Here is a 25,231-nt window from a genome sequence, read left to right on the forward strand (position 1 = left end):
TAAAGAATCATGGGACGGCAGTAATTGACAGTTTCTTAAGGTCAGACCTTTTCCTTATCCCAGCTCAGCTGTGTCTCACTTCATACATAGTGTTAGCAGTTTTGTAGGACAGGGAATGATCTGACAACATATAGAGGTGTAGATGTAGATGCTCTTATTTTGAAGAGGCTGGTACACACTCCTGCACGATACATCCCTATGAGGATTTAGCAGAGACTTTTATTTTGAAAGGTACTCATTAACATCTGATGTTGATGTATTTGCGCACCTTCCTATTTTACGGACTGCTCTGTGTTCAACAGAAGGTTAGGCGCTCGCTTTGTTTGCGTTGAGCATCACTAGCTTTACTTCCTCTTTTTGTTCCCTCTCAGGGAGAGTACGGATTTTCTTCACTAAATGCGTGATGCTAAGTTACTTTAAAAAAGCGTAAAGTGAATCTATTTCTAAGTTTTGGATGTTTTGATGTTAATTAGATGAGAAATTTGTCAAGGCCTGTGAGTGGCAGGGCTGCTGTGTACTGCTGTGACTCCGTTGGCGAGCATGGAACGTTTAATGACTGTTCATGGCGTTTACAGGCTCAGAAAACATATATGTAAGATGCTGTGAATACTTTGTTTTTCTGAATTTGAATTTCGAGGAGGTTATACCGTTGCCCTGGGTCTGGCAATAAAGTGCTGAAAGACAGTCCTGGGAAGTGTGGTCCTTACCCACAATGCAACACAACACAGAGTTTGGCTGCACTCAGACAAACGGGACCCCTGTGTGAAAAAACACAGCCCTCTCTTTCATTTTAATGGAGCTTGTCTGTCTGTGCAGTGGGGCTGCCAGTGGGGTTCATCCGGCAAACAATTTCAACCAGGTTCAACTTTTGCTGCAACACAGCGTCATCTGACCAGGCACTGCACTGGCCAATCAAATACATGCAAACACACATTCCTGCTGGATCACCAGTAAATTAAACAACATGCCTGCACCGACACATCCCCCTGTGCTGTTTTAACACAGGGCTGAGTTCAGTCTGAATCCCCACTTAGACCCTAAAACCTTGAGTCCTTGCAAGAGCAGACTGAAATAAAGGATGCTGTGATGTGTTTGTGCAGTCGAAGCAATGTTTCCAGTGCGTCTCCAGTAGGATTTCTTGGGTGAGCTTCAGAGTGCCTCAGAGTGGCATGTTGGTCTGAAGGATTGTTTCCCAGCATCCTGCAGCTCTCAGGACAGTGGGGATACAGCCAAGAAATGTCTTTGTACATACCGTAACTGCAGATCCATCAGATACATACTGTAGCGATCACTGCTGTAGCTGGAGACCCGTTTAGAGCCGGGAAGCTTAACTTTGTAAATAACTCTTTGCTAAAGTGAGTCTGTGTTTATTGACAGAGTCGTACGAAAGATTGAACTGCACAGCCTGATACGCTGTTTTCCAAAAAGCAGCCAGAGGACAGAACCAGCATGAGTTACTCAACATTATTGAACAATTAACTGCAGATTAATTAGTTGCACACACCTCTCCTCCATCAGATGAGACATGTATTTATGCTCCACCTAAACCCTCAACAACCTGATGCATGAAGCTCACACAGGTAACGAATACACCAGCAAAAAGGCCTCCACTATTGTTGTATTAGATCATTGTATTGTGTGTGTGACTGACAAATGCATGATGGTCTAGACTCCTGTCATTCTGCGGTCTTCCACCCTGGTGCCCAGCTCAATGAGGGGGCAGCTAAATCCTGATTTAGCTGTCTAAAAAGTTTGGAGGTCTGAGACGGTCCCATTCTTGCACAGCTGTCATCAAACCTCGTTAAGTTTGAGAAGGTCAGACAGAATTTGTGACCCAGTCCTCAGACATGCAACGATTGTAAATTTTGCCAGAAGAATCTGCTACGATCCTGCATTGAGAGCTGTGTAAAGACAAGTTTCAGCATAGAGGGCTAGACAGTAAGAGTTTGTAACAACAGAAATCAACACATGCTGTGCTTAACTCATTTCCTCCTGATTTATCATCTTCACCCTGTTATTTTTTCTGCATTTACGAGCGTACATGCAACAGATTTTCTCTTTCCTCTATTTTGACACAATTTGGTGTGAAAAAAAGGCAGGATAGAGGCCGAACAGCAGGATATCAAGATGCCTCACCAAGAAATACAAGCACAAGCCAAATCTTCTTCTGTGTGACCCCCACCTTTGCTGCATCAAAAAGAGAAGAAACTAGGTTTGTTTTCGCCTCTTTGGGAGTTCCACAGTCCCAATAAAGATACTTTTACTATCCCACATCCTGGAAATTAAACAATAAATCTGCAGACCTGCTGAAATAGCTCCGGTCTCACACTAAGTGGGACATTTCACTGCTGCTGTTTGAGTCTCATAGTTTAATAGTTTCCCTCGTTGTTTGTTACAGCAGTGGAAACCAGGCATCTTGCTTGTGGTGCTTGAACAGATTCATTTTTAGCATGGGTGACCACCACTGCTGGAATACAATCCTTACCAGATTTTGTGCCACTATGTATTAAGTCAAATGTCAAAAAAACACATTAGGATTCATAGACTGTTTATTAGACTGAAGTGGCATTTTGTTTTCCTTCATTCAGTCTGATGAGTTTGTTTTATTCAGGTTCTGTTGGGGATGGGAGGTGGTTTTGCTTTGTTTGACTCCACTAAATCAGTAGCAGGTCTGCCATTGTACTTTTCAGTAGAAAGGAAAGCTGTGGTAGCGACTTCTAAGAGCAGAGCTTTTCACGACGATAAAAAAAAATGAGCAAGTTTAAGAGTTGTTATCTCTGACCGTTTAGTCGACTTACAACAAGCTGCACAGCTGAATGATTTCATCCATGCTTGTCAACATTTTTCTGTCTCTGTTTTTGGTGGATGTAGCCGAGTAGCTCGCAAGTTATGTAGGAAGACAACAACCCTATTCTTAATGCTGCCTGCAAAGCTCTGATTGGTCAGCTGTCTAGTTCAGCGCTATCAACACCTCTGTGTCGACAAGGCTGTGAGGAACAAGCATTTCATGCTGTTGTTTCAGTTTTGTGAAAGATCTGTATCCTGTACTTTTATGTGACAAATGTATTTCCCTTTGAGCGGGAAGTGCATGGTGTGTCTGACCCCAGAAGTGGCGTGGTATCCCTGAAAATCACACTTTAAATGTCTGAATGCTTCACGTCATCTTCCAGTTCATGGTCGATTGCTGCAGGGAGTGTGTGTCTCGACTGCAGCAGTGAGAGCATTTCATCACTTCAGCCATTTGTGTGTGATGACCCACTTGTCCAGTTTACTCAAACAGGCTGTATTATCGCTCGTTTTCGATGTTTACTTAAAATGATGGTTTTAGATGAGTGAGAAGCATGCAACGCCACACCATCACTTTGCAGTTTCTCACATGCCACAGGAGAGGACTGTCCTGGTAGGATGTTAACAACGAATCCCAAAAATTAATGGAAACTAATTGTGACAAGTAGCCGCTGCAGTGTCAAGACAGCCGCAGTCATGAAATCCTTCTTTGCCACACTAGCAGAGCAGCTTTCTGTTCCTGCTTTTTATTTATATTCAGATGCCTTCCAGATAAAAACAGACGTACTCTATGTGAGATCAACACAATCTCATCAAATTTTTAAGTCAAAACATCAAGCAGCACATTTTTTTGTCTTTGAATTATGTTAACGCTGATTACAGCACCACAAAATCGGATTATGTCAGAGACGCACAAAGAACACACGCAACACTTTCATGTTTGCCACATGAAGAAATACACTAACAATCGCAGAGACTGCAGGGAGAAGACGCGTTTATATATGTAAGAAGATGAGAAACTGTCAAAGTGTGAACTGATTTATGATTTTAATGACACATCAAATTGAGGTCAATCATTCGATCAGGCAGTCAAGCAGCTTCTGTCTCCTCATAGCCTCAGATCCTCATTTGACCACTGTTTTTTATAGCTTTGCAACTGTAGAGACGAAGTGTACGCCATCTTCTCTGTGTCTGCCTACAATACTGAAAATATCTTTCTTATTCAGTGTCCTGTGTTTAAGAGGCCTCTCTTGTGCTTCCTGAATATTTTTTGTAATTGCTCCTGATCAGGTATAAAATAGACTTCACAAAAATGCATTTTAAGTTTTCAGTTGATGTAATTTTCCACAGCTAATACAAAGCAGCAATTAATGCTAATATACTAATACTACTGTATACTGAACTCAGTATTCATAGATTAGGCAACTAAAGCGACTTCAGTTAAGTTTAACAGCAAGTTTGACAAGTTGTGTGTACGGATGTGTGCAGTGCTACCTTCACTAGCCGGCACCAGAAATACTAGTTCGTTAAACATGTTACTTTGACAATGCACAAACGCCCGGAGGGATTACATCAGTCACAGACACCAAAACCAATACAGTATATTGGGATGTACGTGCATGCATGTATTTATGAGTAAGTGCATATATATGCATGTGTTAACATTGTAAGTACGTCTTGTATGTCATGTACAGTATACTGTGAGGCATCAGCTCCTTGTGTAGTCAGACTCTACAGGATTAAATCTTAAAGATGCTGAACTCCACCTGAGCTGACAAAGGCCTTCTACTTAAACAATGTTAGTGTCACTTCCTTCAGTCTGCCTGTACTTTACATAAGCAGCAGCCCCTTTCCAATTTCATGGCTTTCATGTAATAATTCAAGGTGAAACATACAGTAAGTACCTGCTTAATTCAGAACTTGTAAAGACAGCAGTGAGCTTGCTAACCTTGCACAGTCCAATACAAAAAAACAGCTTTTTATTCAGCTGCAAACTGCAGCGTTCCTGCTCTGTGCTCTAATTTGAATACATTATGTAAAGGCCTCTTTGTCAGTGAGTAAAGTTGAAAAAAAAAAAAATGACACAGACGTCGTCACGCTGAGTACTGACAGCACTAAATCACCAATAATGAGCAGTTATTGCTGGATTAATGAGGACGTCTGTCAGCAAGTAGTTTGAAGGAGGTCAGAACTGAATGCCGTTGTGTCTTGTGATCTCCCATGAACAGTGGTTAACTAATGACTTTTAAAATGGCATATGTGAGGTATTCACCATGATAATGTTCTCAACAGCTGTACTGTGGTTTTACAAATGAAATGTGAACTGCAAAAAAGTACCAAGTTTAAGTACTGAACGAACGACAAATTCAAAGAGGAAGACCGGATCCTGAGAAACACCGGTGCTAGAAAATAACTGTCTGTGATGGTTTTACCTTCCTGCTTCATTTACAATACAAAGACAAATCTTCTAGGTTTGCTGTTGGCTTGCTTTGCGTCAGGAGGTTGTTTTCATGGATATGTGAGGAGATTTGAAATAATCTCTTCTTGCAAATTATTCTCTTCTCTTGCCAAGTGTATACTGTGTAACTGTAGCTGCCTATGAGGCTCTAACGTGCCAGAAAAGAAATTACTGTCCAACGATGCCATTTGTCTTTCAAAATAAATTTCCAAGACATATTTTCCACTGCAAGCCCTATCAGCGTGGTTTGTTGTATGCTTCAATCTGTTATGCTGTGTCCATGCTCAGTTCATGTTCAATTAAACCAAAGAAATACAATACTATTAGGTCTGAAAACACAATTTTGTTGTTTCTCTGCTCCACTGAGTTTCCTAATTGTACATCTTTGCCATGTTATTTGTTCACCACACGTGTCTTTTTGTGTTTAGTCTGTGGAGCCACTCAAGTAAATAATGAACATGTGGAACGCACCATCTTGACTTCATCTTTGTTTTATCTTTTTTTTGTTTTTATCTCTAGATGCTTCTGACTTTAAAGGGCTTTTCAATTTTTTTTTGCAAAGTTGGCTGATCTCAGACTTCAGCCTGAAACATTGTGTTAAATCAAGTGAGAGCACCAGCTCAATACCAGTAATGCACAAACTGAGAGAGTCATCTTCATTTTAGTTGATGGTGTGTGACATATACCATATGATACTACTAATGACATTTGAATAAGTACAATTTAGGATTTAGAGACTATACTTTCAGAAATGGGGCGAATAATGTGGTTTAAATTAATGTCAGTCTACGTATTAGGTTTGTAATCTGTATGCGCAAACACTTGGTAATATTTAAAAGAACACCACGGACAGCTGAACCGCCTTTATTTGGCCATCCCACAGATATTTGCATGACATGGTCTGTGTCATAGTGCAATGGCTACTTTGAAAAACAGCATCCAGGAAGGAAAAGTGAGAAATAAAAATCAATATCAGATTTGACCTCTGCCAGGGAGGTTGTGGTTGTAGCTCGGTCGCTGGCAGGATATCTCCAAAACTTACAGATTTCAATGAAACTTGGTGGACACTTCAACCAAGGGCCAAGGAACAAGTGATTCGTTCTGGTGCAAAACTAGATTCAGGCACAGAGGAAGGATTTTTTTTTTTCTTTAAAGACACTGTAACTCATAGAACTTTTGAACCACTGGAGATTTTCTCTGCTGTTTTGCTTCTCCTACAAATTTTGAGCAAGTGTCGAAAGACAAAAACATTTCAGTTCTGCAGATGTGATGTTATTGCCTCACCTTGTGAGAAGGTGTGTGGAAACCCCGTCTCCCCATTGGCCCAGTCGGTAAGTCACAGTTCATGCGTGTGCTCCACTTGACCTCGTCCACTGCTGCTTGTAGTTATATTCTTTTGTGAAACTTATTTTCTCACTACCAACATCGAAATATACAAATATTTTACATTGCAGTAATCATTATTTTCTATATACAGTCGTCCTCAAAATTATTCATACCCTTGCTAATTCTTGTGATTTTTTAATTTAGTGACGAAATATTACATTTTTTTTTAGTTTGTGTATCAGTTATATGTGAACAACAATTGAACGAATGACAACAATATAAAATTTAAGAAAATATTCATTTCAGGGGTATTTTATTGATGGATTCCCAAAAAATGCCATGTTCAATATTATTCATACCCCTGACAATATTTCAACAAAAATGTACCAAATGTGGTAATCTTTGTCAAGTAGTTACTTTAAGGTGTCACAATGGAATAAAACCCTTTAACACTGTTGACCAAATGTTAAACACTGATTTAAAAACAAAAAAAACCCATCCTTCCAGAAGAGTATAAATAGGGGAAAAGTGCTCAGGTCATTCTCAATTTCTGGTCATCATGGTCAAGAAGAAGGAGCTCAGCGAGGACCTACGTCACCGTCTTGTATGTGCCTACAGTGAAGGAAAGGGTTATAAGGCCATTTCCAAGCAGTATGATGTCCCTGTGTCAACCATCCAGAGCATCATCAACAAGCACAAGAGGTTCAACACTGTTAAAAACCTCAGTGGGCGTGGCAGAAAGCGGAAGGTGTCCTCTAAACTTGCCAGGAAAATCTGCCGAGAGGTCAACAACAACCCACAGACCACAACCAAGGCCCTAATTGAAATGCTTGACCAGGCAGGGACACAGGTGTCACGGTCCACCATCGAGCGAGTTTTGCACAGAGGAGGTCTCCATGGACGTACACCTCGGAAGACGCCATTGCTCAGGAAGAAGCATCTGGAAGCTCGCCTGGCCTTTTCTAGACGTCATCTGAAGCAAGATCCCAGCTTTTGGTCAACCATCCTGTGGTCTGACGAGACAAAGTTGGAGTTATTTGGCCATATGGATACTCAGTATGTCTGGAGAAAGAAAGGAGAAGCCTACAGACCGAAGAACACTGTGCCCACTGTCAAGTATGGTGGTGGGAACATAATGCTATGGGGATGTTTCTCCTCCAGTGGCACAGGGAATCTCGTCAAGGTCCAAGGAACCATGAAAAAGGAGGATTACATCAGGATCCTTGATGAAAATGTGAAGGAATCTGCTGAGAAACTCCAGCTTGGCCACAACTGGACGTTCCAGCAAGACAATGATCCTAAACACACTGCCAAGGTAGTGAAGAAATGGTTCAAAGACAATGATGTCAACGTCCTAGAATGGCCAAGTCAAAGTCCTGACCTGAACCCCATTGAAAACTTGTGGCATCACTTGAAGACCAGAGTGATGGCTAGGAAACCGACCAATCTGACCCAGCTTGAGGCTTTCGCCAAGGAAGAGTGGGCCAACATCCCACAGGAGACATGCAGGAAGCTTGTGGACACGTACAAGAATCGTCTAGAAGCAGTCATAAAGAACAAAGGCTATGCGATTGACTATTAAAGAAAGACAAAGGACGAGGGTATGAATAAATATGAACATGGCATTTTTTGGGAATCCATCAATAAAATACCTCTGAAATAAAGATTTTTTTGAATTTTGTATTGTTGTCATTCTTTCAATTGTTGGTCACTTATAACTGGTACACAAACTTGAAAAATTGCATTCATTTCATCACTAAATTAAAAAATCACAAGAATTAGCAAGGGTATGAATAATTTTGAGGACGACTGTATATATCTCATTTCAGCATCATCCAGCACTCTGTTGACATGATTTTATGACTTGAAAATGAACTGTTTTGATTCCCAACCTTGCTTTAAATCTTCGCAGGCAATCGTTTCCAGCAAAAAAAAGCTAGAAAAAAATGACTGTACCATTGTGTAGGATTTAGTGGCATCTAGTGGTGAGGTTGCAGACTGCGATCCACTGAATACCCCTCACCTCATCCTCCACTTCCAAGCTTGTATCAGAACCTACAGTGGCTGCGAAAAACTGCAAAAGGCGCTCAATGGTAGAAACATGGCAGACTCCCCCTGCGGTATGAAGAGCTCGTTCTAAGGTACAAAATGTAGCTGTTCTTCTTTTCAGGGGAATATTCTAATCCATTTCTGCTAATAGATCCCCTAAATCCTTCATACTGGACCTTTAAAGCTACTTCCTCTGTGTATGTGCTGGATGTATAAATACTTAACTGCTGCCGTAACAACAGACACAGAGAATCTGGTCAGGACGGATCTGAATGCACTGACAGCTCCAGCTGGTGGGTGACGTACTGCCAGAAAATTAATAAAATCCGCCGACTTGACATCCGTCAATGGATCCAGTGTGTTTGTAATTTAAAGGTGAGAATATGTCAATGTTGTGTTTACAGCTTGTTCCACCTCCCCTAAATGGCCAAAGAAAAAATGATTAATGCCGCCTTATAGATGGTCGACAAAAGGTATTTTTCACTGGAATCTTTAATAGAATCAACATGTAATGTATTCTGTTTTCTGTTTCCTCTCTATTTGGTTTGATCTTGTGCCTTGTATTCACCTCAGTTTTAACTCTAGACATCAAGAGCTCTTGTGTTGGTGCTGACCAGCAGTCACTAAAGGATGTACAGCCCATTGTAAGACTGACAAAATAACACGAACGCCATTCAGTACAGCAACACCACATTTTATGCCTCAAAGATTGTTATAGAATCAACTTTTCTGTCAGTCTCAATAAAGAAATTAGCATTTGTTGATAGACTGCCGTGTCATATTAGATTGTACAGGTTGTTTTTACTTTCTATAATCAGAAATAACTGATGTATGTAAATGAGGTTCATAAACAACATGACCTGACCTACTGCGTCAGTGCAAGGTTTGGACAGATCGAAAGCACGACAGTACCACTGTGCTGCTTTTCATTACTGTCTGCTTTCACACACAGCAGTTTTTTTGTTTGTTTTTATATTTTACAGGCCAATGACACAGTTCTTAATTTTAGTGAATTGCAGCTGCGGTGAGACTTCAAAATAAAATGTTTCCTGGAATGGTTAATTTGTCGAAGCACAAAGTATGGAGGACAACTGGCTTCAGGCCTTTTCACATGTCAGTGTGAAAACTGTTGAAGGCTGACAACAAAGTAGATGTTTTTCGTGTTGTGTCTCATTGACTGGCTCCGTGTCATTATAAAAATAAACACGCACACGCTTCCTTACAAACCGGCGTGCACAGAGCTCCTGAAATCAATTCACAAGTCAGATTGAGTCCAGATAGGTGACATAAAAAGACAGGTGATTACAGCTCTACATGGAAACCATACTTAAAAAGAATCCACGTGCAAACGAGCTGTGTGAACAGCTGGATGGGAAACTAACTAATGTGAACATGTATTTGTTTTTCTCAATTTACAAATACTTCATTCTGATTTAGTTTGTTTGGCCATGTTTCCTTTGATACTTGATTGTTGTTCTTACCTCATTAAATTCTGCCCTATCATAAACACATTGTGTAGATATAAAGAGCTCAAGAGTAAGAAAAGACCATTCTTATTTTCAGGTGATTATAAACTCATGAAAACATAATTACGAGCATTACATTCCATTTCTGCCATTAGATTTCCCTAAATCCTACACACTGGACCTTTAAAGTGCCAAATTTCCATTTAGTGTGTGTGCTGAAAGGCTTCCTTCCACACACTGTTTTCAGGTTGTTTTCTTAAAAGTTTGCAGTAAAAAGGAGCACTGCCTCCATCCACGGTGTTTGGTTGAATAGGATATTTTGACAAATATGGCCAATTACAGCACTTTTGCAGAAAGTTCTTTCTCTTGCTCTGACTTTCAGACAATAAACAGAGAAGAGAGAACTCCACACCGTCCTTGCACTTGCAGTAAACTTTATTTGAGATAACTCGGTCCTTACACCATCATCAGCTGAAACTTTAATGCTTTACCTGATGAAGGTCTAAGGACGAACGTTTTACCTCTAATAAAGTTTATTAAGGCTAATTAATATATCCTCCTCAGCATCTGTCTACCAGAAACTGAAGTAAAGCCCTATGATTTACACAATGCAGAAAACACAGATTTGAATTAAAATAATTAAACACTCTGACAACAAAATGTGTTCAAATCGTTCAAACACCCAAATCACCTGGAAAACACGTAATTTGGGAAAAAATAAAACGGAAACACAACAAGGTGAGCATGAGCGTTTACAGTCTAAACAATAAAGAGACAAAAACTTCAAAAATAACATTTCTATTGTGTCGTTGGCTGTATTCGCAGACAAAATAAGCGATCGCGGAACGAAAGGAAAAAGTTTGAGATAATAGACATTTGGCAATGCGACACTGTTGTGAACGAAGACGACCTTTGGATCGGGTCATGGTTGAAGAGTCAAAACCTGTCATCATTTTAAATTTGACCTTTATAGTCGGTATCGCTTCCATCAAGCTATTCACTGTAATTTTTTCAACACCAGGACACAGTGCCAGAATGAATCACTCCTCAAAGTTTTAGCAACACTGAATGAAGGTGGTGTCTGCCACATCACATTTAAGTTAAAAAAAATAAATAAAAATGTGAGTTTAATTAGAGCCCCTCCATCAGGCCAGCCTGTCTACTCTTCTGAGATACGAGCAGAGATATCCCATTAGAAAATGGGTTGACACAAGCCCTTCACCACAATCCCTCTTCAAAGTGCAAGACAAGAAAAAAAAACCTACATGGCTGCATAAAGTTCCATTTTATTTTTCACCTCTCTAAGGCAAGGGCAGTGGTTTCAGTCAAACCAATTGACTCCAGCCTGACCTCCTTCCGATGACTACAGTCCAGAAACGCCTTCGGCAGAGCTGAATCTACACACTAAACCATAAGAATAGGAGCGCTTTAGACTGTAGCCTACCTAATTGACTCTGTAATAGTGTCATAGTTCAGTGCCACCAAATTGACTGAATTTTCAAGCATGCCTTGGCAACACTGATACCCTGAAAAGTGACAAAAAGGCCTCCCAGTGCAACTCCAGTTTATCGCCTTTAATATCAAGGAGCAACAAAACAGTGGCGATGTAGCACTCCATATTACTCATTTAGCATTTAGAAGTGAGTAAGCCAATTACATGAACAAGCTAATACATTTAACATATATCCATCCATCATGCTATAACCTTAATGCTGCACTTATCAATAATTTTCTATGAACACTGGATCAAATGACTACATGTATGTAAAACGGTCTATCACACAAACCCAAAGGGAATTATTACCTGACTTCACACGTCCCTTCATTTCTATCCTGCAGCTGCCCAGCACCAAATGGTCAACAAGCAAAGTTAGCAAAGAAGATGGTGAACATGATGGAGCATTTAGCAGCTAAAAAGCCAGACATGTCCCTCAGGACTTGGAAGAGAGCAAAAGGGAGCTAAAGAAGAGTTGATACTGGCCCGAAACATGACTCCAAATGAATGCTAATGTTGCTTCACATCTGCTGGATGTATGCTAACAAGTTAGCCATAGCTGCTTTGTGAGGCCATAATTCAGTATGTCATGTGTATGTGAAGTTCAGCTGTTCCTTTAACTTCAGTCTTAAAATGTGCACTTGTGACAGACGTAGTAATCAACATTTTTTTTTGTTCTCATTAAATGTAAGTGATTTTTAATTATTTTTTCCTCCAAGTTTAAGAAACTTCAGACGACTGGGATATTCTAGTTAATTCTGTCTGAACAGGCTGGGCCTCTTCCACAGAGTGTTTTTCACACCTCTGACCTGTCCTGTGCAAAAAGGGACCGCTGCTTACATTCAAAAGGTGTTAATTAAAAAGCGGGGGAAAAAATCCAGGCGCCATATGGAGGAGGCTACCTAACAGCAGGCTCCGACTGTTATGGAATTTCACTTTGCTGCTCCTCTCTGTGTTTCGGTGGAGATGAGGTCATCTGCAGTGACAGGCTGACAATGATTAGGTAATAGGCCTTCACAGGCCGCTGGTGCTTTATAAATCTGCTCTGTTGGATCACACACGGCTCACTCACAAAATCTGACTCCACTGGTTTGCCTCCCCTTCCTGTCAAATTGTGAAATTAAATGTCTCTTCACTGAAAAGTAATTTGTTTTATTGAGAAGTCCTTGTAGAGTGAACTCGGAGAAAGTATTTGCGGCTGTGTGTTTTTCGCTTAATATTTTATTGGTGTTATTGTAAGAGGTACTGTGAGTGGGAGGGAAGGAACCTGCAAAAGCACAGGCAACCTCTTATGAGAAATGCTAAGCCTCCAGAAATGATACACAGCTGCTCGGCAGTATTTTTGCACCATAATTGACGTGCCACAAGCGTAATTTCCCATCATTAGAGGGACCTGTTGCCTGGGAGCATAGGAGCTTCCAACGAGGAAAATCCAAGCCCTTAAGCTGCCAGGCCTGAGAGATAACAGAGCTGCACTATCACAACTGCAGAGATAGGGGCAAAATACGCGGACAACAAACAAGCCCATTTTGCCCATTTATTATTCTGGCTTGTAGAAGTCATATCAAGCATTCTGTTATACATAATGAATGCAGACCTGGAGGAACATTGTCATAAAAACTCTGCAAAGCAGTTCAAAATAAGTGGAACCTCTAGACGGATGTGTGGCATAAAGTGTGGCTGAATAGAGTCCCTTTTCTCAAAAACTCCATTCCTGACCGCCTTCGCCTTCCTGCCCTTGAGACGGAGCCTGCGATTGTGCCCGTCCTAAAGAAAACCTCCGCTGCAGGAGATGAATGACCTCCCTCCATTCGTCATCATCACCTCCTCACCAATTAAACGCCAGCAAAACACTGCAGTGGAAGCAGCTGCTTTCATCTTCTAATTGACTGATTGATTTGCCTGTTTTTCTATCACCCTATAAGATGTTTTATGATGCAACCCGACAGTGTTTCATTTGATTTATAGAATGCAGCTTTAGCGGGCGCACTGATGTGGGAAGGTGATATAAACACCATTTGTGAATTCATATGGTACAAAAAAAATAAACCTGCCTGCCGAGGAAACAAAACAAAACAAAAAGTCAAGTGTTTTGTTTTGCTAATTTGCTGCTGGAGTCCCTGCAGAACAGACATAAATGTGGACAGAAATAATGCAAACGGAGTACATTTTCAATATGTTTATAAATATCCAAAATCTGAGGCTACAAAAGACTGACTACCCAGTGTGGGAGTTGTTCAAAAGATGTTGTTGTCTGGTTTGAGAGATGTGTCCGGCCCTGAGGATAAGCTATTGTTTAGGCACATTTACCCCACCCTTCAGGATAACTGCTGTTCATGAAATACATTTTGCTAAGAACATTTTTCATTAGAAAGCGTCTTGGTTAGGACTTTGTGGAAGGGTCTTCTCAGCTTTGACACAAGTTTGATGTATCATGTGAAGCATAAAATGGCTTTATTTTTCAGTTTTCCCTCTGAGGCAAAAAAGGAAAAACTCTCTCAAAACAACATTTTTCTGTTGAGTTTGACTAAGACGTTTGTCTAAGACTCTGAGGACTGATACTGTCTATTTCCAGATCAGATTAGAGGCCCTGTAATCAATATCTTGCACTGATATATAGTATCTTTAAATTCGATCATTTGCTGAAGTTCCTGTCTCTCCAATAATGTTATGTCAAGATTCAGGGTTCAATTTATTCATCCATAAAATCATGGAAATTACAATGTTCCCGTCTAATCAGCCAACACTGATTACAGAACACAGGAAATAAATACCCAGAAGATGAAGATAAAGAGAGATTTTGGAAAGTGTCTTAAACTCTGTATAGGACACAAAATACCAATCGGTTATATTAGCAAACAGATACATTCAAGGATGGACAAAATAACAGGTACACCTCACAAACAATACAGTTCCACACAGCTTGCAGTTAATTTGTGAAGTTTAAAGCAGATGCTTTTTGTCAAGACTGTCAGAAAAGAAAATGACTCAAAATAATGCGTTTATTTATAAAGTACCTTTCAAGAGCAGATGTCAAACTGCCTCACAATAAAAAACAAACGCCTCTAACATTGAAAGACTCGTTCTGATTAACTCCTTTAAATGCTGACCGGGACTTAATGTGAAAACTGGATCCATCTGTCACCTTGTCTGTACAGTATGCTTGGATTTCAGCAGCCACATTGCCTGCATACTTGGAAAAGCTGTTAAATGTGCCAGCAGGGAAACCAGCAGGGCAGACAGTAGCCACCCATTTCAGCACAGAATACCCACAAAGCATTTTGGCAGCTCCCTCGCTCCGGCGTGAACGGAGCTTTACAGTGATAATGCCAGCGACCGACAGGGACCTGACGCATACAGCGGGTTCAACATGCTGTAGTCTGGCTTTTTGAGGGTTATCCCGGGTTAAACAGAGCTGGCTGTTAAAGCAGCTCTGTGGGACACATTCAGGTCGCCAGTGATTTTTCATTCAGGTTTAGTGAGATATGATCACTCTTAGAAAGCCTATGTCAATTTTTAGGCACGCTAACAGCTCAGCTCGAGGCAAGGCAACGTCTGTCCATCAGTTGGTCCACCATTATGGTCCTAACTGACGTATCTCAACGACTATGGGATGGATTCCCACTGCATTTTGTGCAGACATTCATGTTGCACAGAGGGTGACTTGTAATTACTTTGATGACTTTCCTGAATCATCGTCTAGCGCCACCAGCATGTCAAAGTTTTCACTTATCCAGTGGAGTATCTTGACATCGACTGGACGGTGCAGATCCCTGAGGATGAATTCTGATCTCCTGGCCTTTCCACTGTGACATTCAGGTGTTTTGAGTGGAATGTCTCCATAACTGTCGGCCGAATTGTCGTGAAATTTGCTACAGACCGTCATTTACCCCTTGGAATGAAAAGTAATACTCATCTTCTAGTGCTGCCATCACGTCAAAATTTCAATTTGTCCACTTTGGTTTATGACCAAATACCTGCAATACTAATGCCATTCCCATCAGCACCAGCTGTACTTCCTGTTTAGTGCCAATACATACATATTGTGTATGCACCATGCTGTCTGAATACGTCTTGTTCTTTCTGAGACAGACCCCCAGGTTTGCCTACTGCTAAAAAATTGTGCTTTGCTTGTTTTCAAGTGATTTTGTTCTAATGTATCCGGGTGCATCTTTGTGCTTGGGTGATCTTGACATTCACTGTTAATAAAGAGAGACTTGGCTGATTTATATTCACTAAATGTTCTCAAAAAGTGTCAGTTTGAGAGACGATTTCTCAATTACTGGTAGTCAAAGAAAAGTCTAATAAAAAGTCCATTTCATGTTAAATTGTCTTTGGAAAATAGCAATTCCACACTGATCTTAACACTGCACTTAGGAGATAACATTAAACAAAGAAGTGTTTACGAAAACAATCCCACAAACAGGATTGTGTGCCGAAAGGAAAATATTTCATACACCCCGTGAACACCCTGATGTTGTTAAGTGCTCGGCTGCACCAAACCAATTTTGCATCAAAGAAGCAAGATGAAAAGAATTCAAAGTGACAGTGATATAATTTTCCCTGAAATCTCTTGCAGCAACATTTTCTCAACAAATGCAGCATTCGCGATTTGGTAAAAATTCAAAACATGTTTTTTTTTCCTGCTCACAAAATATCAACAGATACCATGGCGTTGTACACAAGCCGTTTATGAACACTGCATCCGTAATCACTTCCCAAGCCTGACCTTTGGTTCATAATAATCCATTACAAAGTGTTTGTACTCGTCATATGCCGATGTACATTTTAATTTTAATTACCTGCAAAACCCTTGTTTGCATATTTGACATTACATTTTCGGATGCTTAGAAAGGTGCTTCTTTAAAAAATCATGACAACACTTTACAGTATGGTATCACACACGGTCTCTCAATGATTAACACAGAACACAAGGCCCAAATATGTGAGTCTGTGTGTGCTCTTTAGCAGTGAAGGTGAGGATTTCCATGATGAAAGTTAGTTTAAAATCTGTGGAATATAAACACATTTGTATCATTCTAGCATATAATAGATTAAGAGGGAACTGGTTATTGTGATTTGTAATAATAGCAGAATAACAAAAAAATGACTTGATATGTAAATTTCACTTTCTTAATGCACTAACTCTACTTAAAAACAAGTTTATTTTCCTTTTTAGATAACGCTGTATTTGCATCTTTACCACAGAGAGCACTTTCCCTTGATGCCAAAGCTTTGATTTATGTTAAGTTCTAGTTTTTTTTAGGAGAATATTAACTGTAAATAAAAAGAGAGGACATGAAGTTCACTGCTGGGAGCTCACAGTAATAATTAAAACCAAATCAGACTGTGTCAGTGTGTTTTTTATCATGTCAGAGCTCCTCTTATCTGGACTTTGGTGGCTAGACAGCAAGAGCACACTTTAGAGAGATTTTGGTGAGTGTATCAAACTGGAGGACAAAAACAGTATTTCTAAATGTGACGTTACACTCTTGTGTATGAATACTTGCTGTGAGCGTAAATTTTAAACTCCTCTGGTGTTTTATTATGAAAGATATATTCACATTTTGTCCGTTCAATTTGACCGAGAATACATTCTTAGCAACAGAAATGGCCTCTGGGATAGCATGCAGGGTCAGAGCCAGGTGAGCGGGTCATTCACAGATTTGCACATCGGAGCCGTCCAGCATTGTTACGGTGCATCTCCACTGGGTCAAGTACAGAAGCAGGGAGATGTCCTACGGTGCTACGAGCGCATGCATTTTTATAAATGCATATATTTTGCCTTGCCCAGGCGCATGTTGACAGCACTTACAAAGTCAATTCAGCCCTCTGCAGCCAGCCTCTCCCAGGTCAAGTGAGTCTTTAAACTGTGAAACTTTCTGTCACAAGCTGCATTCTTTAACCTCCAGGCTACCACTGTACCCCACTTAATTAATTAATTTATTTTCTAATGCACGCTGGCACATTAACTAATGCCCCCAGCTAGAAACGTCTCACCCCTTCCTTACAGACACAATTCTGCTCATTTCATGCAGTATAAACAATATGAGTAAAGTCAGATAATGATAAGACTTTAATTTGCTGGTGGCCTCAGGGCTCGCTGCTGGAAGATTTTGATGTTCTCCTGAAGACACGGCGTATCAACGACTCAGCCAGACCAGTTTATTTTCATGTGCTAATTTGTGTTTAGCATGCGTAATGTAGTAAATATCCCAATATTATGACTGAAGGCAAACTGCGGATGAGCATTGTATTTAAAGATAATTTGGATTAGCTAATGTGCAAAATAGATTTGCTTCAGCTTTGTTTAAAATGAGGATTTAACCATGTGCACCGTCTACTTAAATATTAGTAAAGGCGGCTGTCTACCATTTAAAAACCAGCGTTAATATCTGGACATAATATTGACGTTATTGCAACATGGCACACTTCTACAAAAAATACTTTTGTCGCCTTCAACCAAATCTCTCTTTTCATTTATTTGCAAATTGGTTTGTATGATTCCTGTAGATGGAGATTTATGGGCATATCTCCAACTTTACAGTAAGAGACAAATAAGTGCAGGAAAAGGGAAACCTCATTTACATGCAGAGACAGATATTCTACTTCCACAATCAAACACATGGAGATCTGACTATTCGATGCCTGCTTTATCTTTCAAGCCTTGTCAAGGATTCTGTGGAGAATTCACAGCAGAGTGCACACATTGTTCATTTCCCAGTTCTTCAATAAAAGAACACTTGATGGAGGAATACAGGCCAAACATAAAATGAATAAAGGATGTTTCCATGACATCTTTGTCCTGTGGCAAGCTGCTTTAAAGAAAGGAGATTCTTTGGCTTTGAAAGACAAATGAAGCAAATAAATACAGTGTTTAATCATGTCTGTTGTGTTTAATTAAAGCATGGGTCTTGTATGACTTCTCAGATGAGCGCGGTGACAGTGTTACTGCAGTTACCGCCACATACTACGAGAATACACCTTAAACAGTCAGGCTTACAGACTCCTGCATCACTATGTTGCTGCAGGTACCGCAGATTTACTGAAGTCTTAGATGAGATGAGGCAGATTTACTTGTACTGAGGCAGAAAGATGATAGTGAAAGAAGAGACAAGAGGATCACTCCAAGATCTTTGCAGTACCATTCATGTCAGTGTGCTTCAGAGCTCTGGGGCCTAATATGGTAATCCTGGCTCTGGTAGTCTGGCCTGTGGCGCAGACCTTGTCAAGCAGCACTACAATTTCAAGTCTGAGGGTCAGCGCAGTGGAAGCGGTGTTAAAGTGGGCTAATCCCACGGACATGGTACTGTCCCTCTAGGCCAGCGCCGCAGTCTAATCTGTGTAGAGACTGAAGGGCAGAGAACCATACAGAAGAACCAGGATAAGCTTGCACGATTCAGCAAAATTCATCAGCTGGCACCTTCACGGATCATGAGAAGTGATAATCCTCCCGTCATTCTATTGTTTTGAAATCCCTACAACGTTCGCTTTAAGGTTTATGTCATTGCTTTTGGTTGATAGCTTGTGGATCGAATTACACTCAGTCCAAATACATTTTAATCATATCTCTCCCTCCACATTAATCATAAATCCTCAGTTTTTTTCTGTGAGCTCTGAAATAGCAGACCATTATGTCTTTTTTCTTTTTTTTTTCATCTGTCACCCAGAGTTCAACAGTTTTATTTGACAGTAGGAAAAATGGATTTGTTCATTTGTTTTACACTTCCACGATATTTGACTTGAACAGCAGCTATTCTTCTGCAGAATAGCTGCCACATACTGTAGAAACAATTCAACTGCCATAACAAGCAGTGTGCTCTCTTTCTCTGCTGTCTGATACGCTACATGACATGTTCTGTAGTCTCTAAGTAAGAAAGCTTTTTACCAACAGGAAGTTTGCCGACTACCACGAGGGCAGGCAGCACCTGTTGGTTGCTGTGCCCTGTGTGACTGATGCCGCTGTCAGTCAGAACAGGTGAACGTACCTTTCATGGACGTACATTTCATGAAAACCCTCGAGCCGCAGCAAGCAACAGCGACAAAGAAAGTGAATTAAACTAAGCCTCACGCCGTCACTTTTGCTAGCCTTTAGACTTTGACCCATTCAGAATCATTTGTATATCTTGGCAGCTTGGCCACGTAATTGATGCCATTCATTACATGATTGAGGCGGGTGTTTTTGTGAGGTGAGTGGAGGTAGCCAAGGCACTGCTGAGAGCAACTTAGACTGTGATGATTGATAGGAGGTGAGCTGCATAAAAGCTGGAGTGTTGGTTCCCTAAATGCAAGTGAGTGTTACTCTCATTGACGGCTTGAGGCGAAGCCATTAATAAACCCTGCAAATGATGATAGCTGTTGTATTGATTCTAGTTTGCACCCTTTATTCCACCGGCCCGTCTTCCTCCAATACTTTGCCTCAGTAAACACAGGCATCGAAATTGTTGACCCGGGCTGTCTCTGCCATTGATCACGCCGTTGATGTTGGGACACAACATTCTCTTTGTTTGGGTGGTGGCTTAATCCATTCACAAAGCTTGCTGATGGTACAGAGTGGATCAATACAAGAGGAAAAATGGAAGTACGAGATTAAAAGTTATAGATTTATCCCTGAAGAATGTGGCAATATCCCACCCCGCTCCTTTGCAACTGATTGACCTGAATACTACCAGAAACCAGGAAATGTTCGCTATGTTTCAGAACGCGATCCTGCAGGTAAATGGCGCACTCCTCAGCGCGCTCACAGTATAGTGCACGTTTGTTTCCTAACATTAAAGGTAAAAATGAAGTGCTTCACTTTGATCAGGTCTTCAGCAGACTGACAAAAGAACAAATGAGAAACGAAATTCCAGAGTTACAGGAGTTCAATCACCGCTGGCTGATCAAACAACTGTTTCTCTGCATTCTGCAAACATTTCCTTTTTTTCCCAGGCTTCAAATCCGATGCTGCTCTGTCTCAGCCACACGGCTCTCCGTCCGTCTCCCTCTCTGTTTCTGCTGAGTCTTAAGCGCCTCGTCATTTGTAATGGAAATGACACGCCCTGAGTCAAAGTGACATTATATCAAAATTTGATCCTGTGATTCCTGCCAGGCTATATCACTCTTGCTCTCTTCCTCATTCAGAATCAAATTAGAATCACTCTCGCTGAGCCCCATAACTTCAAAAAGATCCCAGTCTAATGTCTTCAATAACACTTGAATTCCTGAGCGCTAGCCGACGTCTTTCGCTCGAGTTTCGCTGAGAAAGTTGCAGACTTCCATACCTCTGTGGTTAGTTTGAAATCTGCCAGAGCAAATGGGGGGATTATGTTCCAACTTTTAAACGGCAACAAAGACATGAAAAGCTGTTTGTTTTTCTCCCATCCGCTGAAATGGCTGCCTCCTCTTATACAGGACAAGCTTTAATGGCATCGCCTCAGCTCCCTGCTGTTTGTCTTGGAGACGATGAGCAGCGTCACATTTTTATGAAGCTGTGAAATGTCTTCTTTTTTTTTTCTTTTTTTTTTAAGTCCAGGCTACTTCAAGTCTAACAGGTGAATAAGGAACAAAATGAGGACAGCTGAAGGGAAAATGCCCACTTGGTCAGAAATGCAAACCACACAGACTTAGCTTAAAAAAACACATTAATCAGCATATTGTAGAATATAAATCCAAATGGAGAGTGCTTATCCTCAAAGAAGATATTTTTTAAATAAATGCTCTGAGGAAAATCCCTGCCCACAATACATTAATGCACGGCAGAACTCTTCTTTTCTGCAGCTGTAGTCAGAAAAGCTTTTGGTTGGGAATAACTATAATTCTTCTAACATTCCCCTCAATTCTCAATGTTTAGCCAAGCCTAGACATTTTCCTGATTTCATCAGGGCTAATGGGACAATTGGAATCCTATTTGTGTCTCACTGTGCAGCCTATTACCATATGGAAATCTGGTTCGAAATACAGCTTCACTGTTATTTATTTATTTATTTATTTTGCTAAATCAAATTCAGTTCCTACCATCAAGGTTATTTCAGCATACTGTGTATGGAGATTACTTGTCCTCGATAGTCAGTGGTTGGTTCATGCCGATGTTTTCCTCTCACATCAGGCACCAAAGCCCCTATTCATCCCTCCTCGTGACAGTGCTCTCCCTGCCTCGCTAACACAAGGGTGCCTTTCCCTTCACTTCCATATTGATCCTTCAAAGGTCCTTGTGCGCGGATGAAATTGCATTTATCCCCCATTAGAGGAAGCATACGGTTTTAAGAATTTGTTGTGACAGTGGTGAACACCACAGAGTAATAAAGTTATTATGGAAATGAGACAAAAGGTTGGTTTTCGGAGTTACAAGAGCCCATGGACTCACTTCAGAGTCTCTTAGCTGATGTGTGAATAATCTGCTTGGAACAATATTACTCCAGTCGCTTCTTTAAACTTTAAATACAGATACAGGGACAGATTATTCATACCTGAATGATAAATCACTAAGGTGTTGTGTCACACAGTCTAATATGACTCATATCCATGTTTTTATGAAGGTATCTAAAATGTCCTGCTATATAATGAAACTGTTCCAAGCCAGTTTCAGTTAATGGCTGGCTGCTGCTCTTTTAAAGGACATTTCCACCTCAAACAATTAAAAGTGTGTCAAAGTTAAAGCTGTAATGTAAATGAGAGGGAGTCTTTTTTTCTACAGCATGCCACAAAGGCAGACCGTGGCTCAGCAGGCGAAGAACTCGTAATCTCATTTACTTTCTGGCTTCATTAGTAGGTTAGCTCACTAGCTTTTCTGAATTGATATGTGGAAACTGCATGTCTGTGCACTGCGCTGTGTGACAGCTCTTGGGAGACCAAGCTGGGTTCTGACTGGATCAGTGGCTGACTTTGTCTGCTTTCCTTACTTTGACAGAGAAATAAGGAAATTGAGGACAATCATTCGGAAAACAAATGTAACCAAATATAGATTTTTCAGAATGGTTGACTAATTTTTAAAGGCTACATGTGTTTTCAGATAATGAGGCTGATAGAACTCTTATCAGGTTTCCTGCATATTAGGTGGAACAATACTGGGAGTGTGCTGAGGCCAGCATGTACATCTTCACTGCACAACAAAGAACTGTAAGTGTACATTTCCCTGCCACTTGGCCCATCTCTTGAACCTTCTGGGAAAACTGCTTATTCCTGGGGAACAATACATCTTTGTTGGTGACCTAATGCTGCACTTGTAGGTTGAGCTGAAAAGAAAAAAAAAAAACGCAAACGACATTTCTCTCCATAATGAATAGCCATAGTCACAATAAAGATTCAATTCAACAAGAAAAATGCATAAATTGGAGTTACAGTAGGAGTTTGTGGGTTTTAGCTAAAGCTGCTCTCTGTGTTTATAAGATGAAGATTCAGGTTAGATGAAAAGCTGAACAATATTATCTTCCACCTGCTCATTAGCAGCAAGCATCTTGAAAGAAATGTTAGTTCTGAAGGAAAATGTACTGACAGACGTGTTTGTTTCCTTTTGGACTGTGTCATACGAGGCTCCACGCTCTGCAGTGTTAGACACTCCACACAGTGAGGTAAAGTCTGATGCAGATTGTGTACAGAAACTCCCTTGCATTACCAAAAATAATGATTTGCTCTCTACCAAGGTCACTTAAGCCTTTCTAAGCGTCCTTCATTATACAATTACAATTACAATTGTAAGGCTGCACCTGCCTGAGGTCAGCTTTTCTTGTTGGGAAACCAGTTGCGCATGTCCATTTCCACAGACAAACATTGAAATATAGTTGAATAGAAAAAGAGGAAAAAAAAGCACGTAACAGTAAGCAGACCAATTGCTGGCTTTACGCCCAGTGAGGTCTGAAAAAAGCAGAACATTAACTGATTTCCACTCGCTTCTCTACATATTTCCTGTCCACAAACGGTGTTCAAAAGCACTTCGTCTCCTTTTCGATTATTTCAGATTTGGGAGATTATGCAGTATTCTCCATGTCTTTGCCTATGTTAAATCAAATCACTTTAGCTGCTGGGATGACCTCATTATCCCAGAAGAATCAATAACTCTAACTCAGTAACCTAATTTAAAGACTAATTCTGCCCTGCTCAGCCACTGGCTACATGGGCCTGGTATTCCAGATACCAAGTGTGCAAATCAGGGAAAAAGTACACGATGTCGCTTTAGCCAAGACTCACAACAAAAATGCTAAAAATTCAGATAATTCTCAGTTGGAGTTTTTGGCTGTGTAGAAAGATAAAATCCCAAAACTTTGCCCTTGTTTGGGGTTTGTTCCCAGAAAACAGAGTTCATCTGTCGCTAACTTTGTCTGTTACAGTGTTACGGGTAGAAAGTGCTGTGTTATATTTCTAAATGTCACAAGATTATTTTCAAATGCAGTCGCATTGATTTGTGCAGACTAATCACTTAACAATTCAGCATCCAGGCCAACGCGGCGGCCACCCCAGCCGACCAGGAAAAGATTTTCTGTTGATATAAAGCAACGAAAAGCTGAGGAAACAGATGTCACAGTTCCACCCACGCTGATTAATTGCCACGTGGCCTCTGGGGGGTGTAGTGCAAAAAATGCACAGCTAAAAATGCTGGCAAAAAAATGTATTTTTATAGGATGAATATTTAGTGCAGATTCTTACTAGCAGCAAAGCTGTGTGTGTAAATAACCGATGAAAGAGAGAGAAACCTTCAGTTTTCTGTTCTGACCACAGAGCAAAGTGAGTCATGAAATGGAGCCACAAATGTTCACCTTCTAAAATCTACTTGATGACTTGTCCTGTTATTTGCAGATTCTTGAGATGACACATAGAGTTTAATGGTGTTATGTGAATGTGGTCAGAGGTTACTGCATTAGACTTATGTAATGGGTGTTAGACATGTTCTTTGGATGTGCTCATTAAAAAAAAAAAAAAAAACTTCACAGCTCTTTCCTCCACACACAAACACAATACGTGCCTTTTATGTGAGAAGCAATTCCCAATGCCTCACTGCTCTTTTGAGGAATCACCGTCCCATGAGGAGACTTTAGAGGCAATTGATGGAAAACAAAACGTCGGGCAGAAACACACAAATGGCATGTGACAAAGCCGTTTTTCACCTTTTAAACAGTGCAAACACGAAAGACCCAGAACAATAACACCACAAATAGCAGATATTAAAAAAAAAGTATGATACGATAATGAAAGAATGCAGAATTATGTGTGTCTCATTCAGCTTAGTGTATATACACTCAGTGGCCACTTTATTAGGCACAGCAAAGCCATGAATTCTACCTTTTGCAAAGATAAAATGCTCAGTTTGGATCGACACCATCAGAAAGGCATTAATTTAACTACATGTTTGTGACTGAGGTTGTCGTCTGGACTGTATTACAGGTGTTTCTAGTGTTTTGCCCACTCCCCTTACAGACACGAGGGAAGAACATTAGAAACATTAACACCTCTCTGACAAGGTCAACAAAAACTGAACATTATAATCAACACTATCAGGCACAAACACTGTCTAACATCACTACATTCAGTTTTTTGGTGTTCACATGTTTCCATAGTTGTTTAAAAGTTAATAAAAATCATTAGAAATGTATATGAAACATGTATATCCACACATACACAATACATATACTTGCTATACTATAGCATATACTATACTATTTGGCATGGCTAATCTTT

At 40.4% G+C, this 25,231-nt stretch overlaps 2 protein-coding genes across 2 annotated transcripts in view; both read right to left on the reverse strand.

The window, feature by feature from the left end:
* The window catches only part of LOC143327616 (cysteine and glycine-rich protein 1-like), a 314,154-nt gene that overhangs the window by 281,300 nt on the left and 7,623 nt on the right, over window positions 1-25,231 (reverse strand). The window lies entirely within an intron of this gene.
* Window positions 1-25,231, reverse strand: part of LOC143327606 (metabotropic glutamate receptor 4-like) — a 152,666-nt gene that overhangs the window by 38,743 nt on the left and 88,692 nt on the right. The window lies entirely within an intron of this gene.

The sequence above is a fragment of the Chaetodon auriga genome, chromosome 2 (assembly GCF_051107435.1).
Source record: "Chaetodon auriga isolate fChaAug3 chromosome 2, fChaAug3.hap1, whole genome shotgun sequence".
Lineage (NCBI taxonomy): Eukaryota > Metazoa > Chordata > Actinopteri > Chaetodontiformes > Chaetodontidae > Chaetodon > Chaetodon auriga.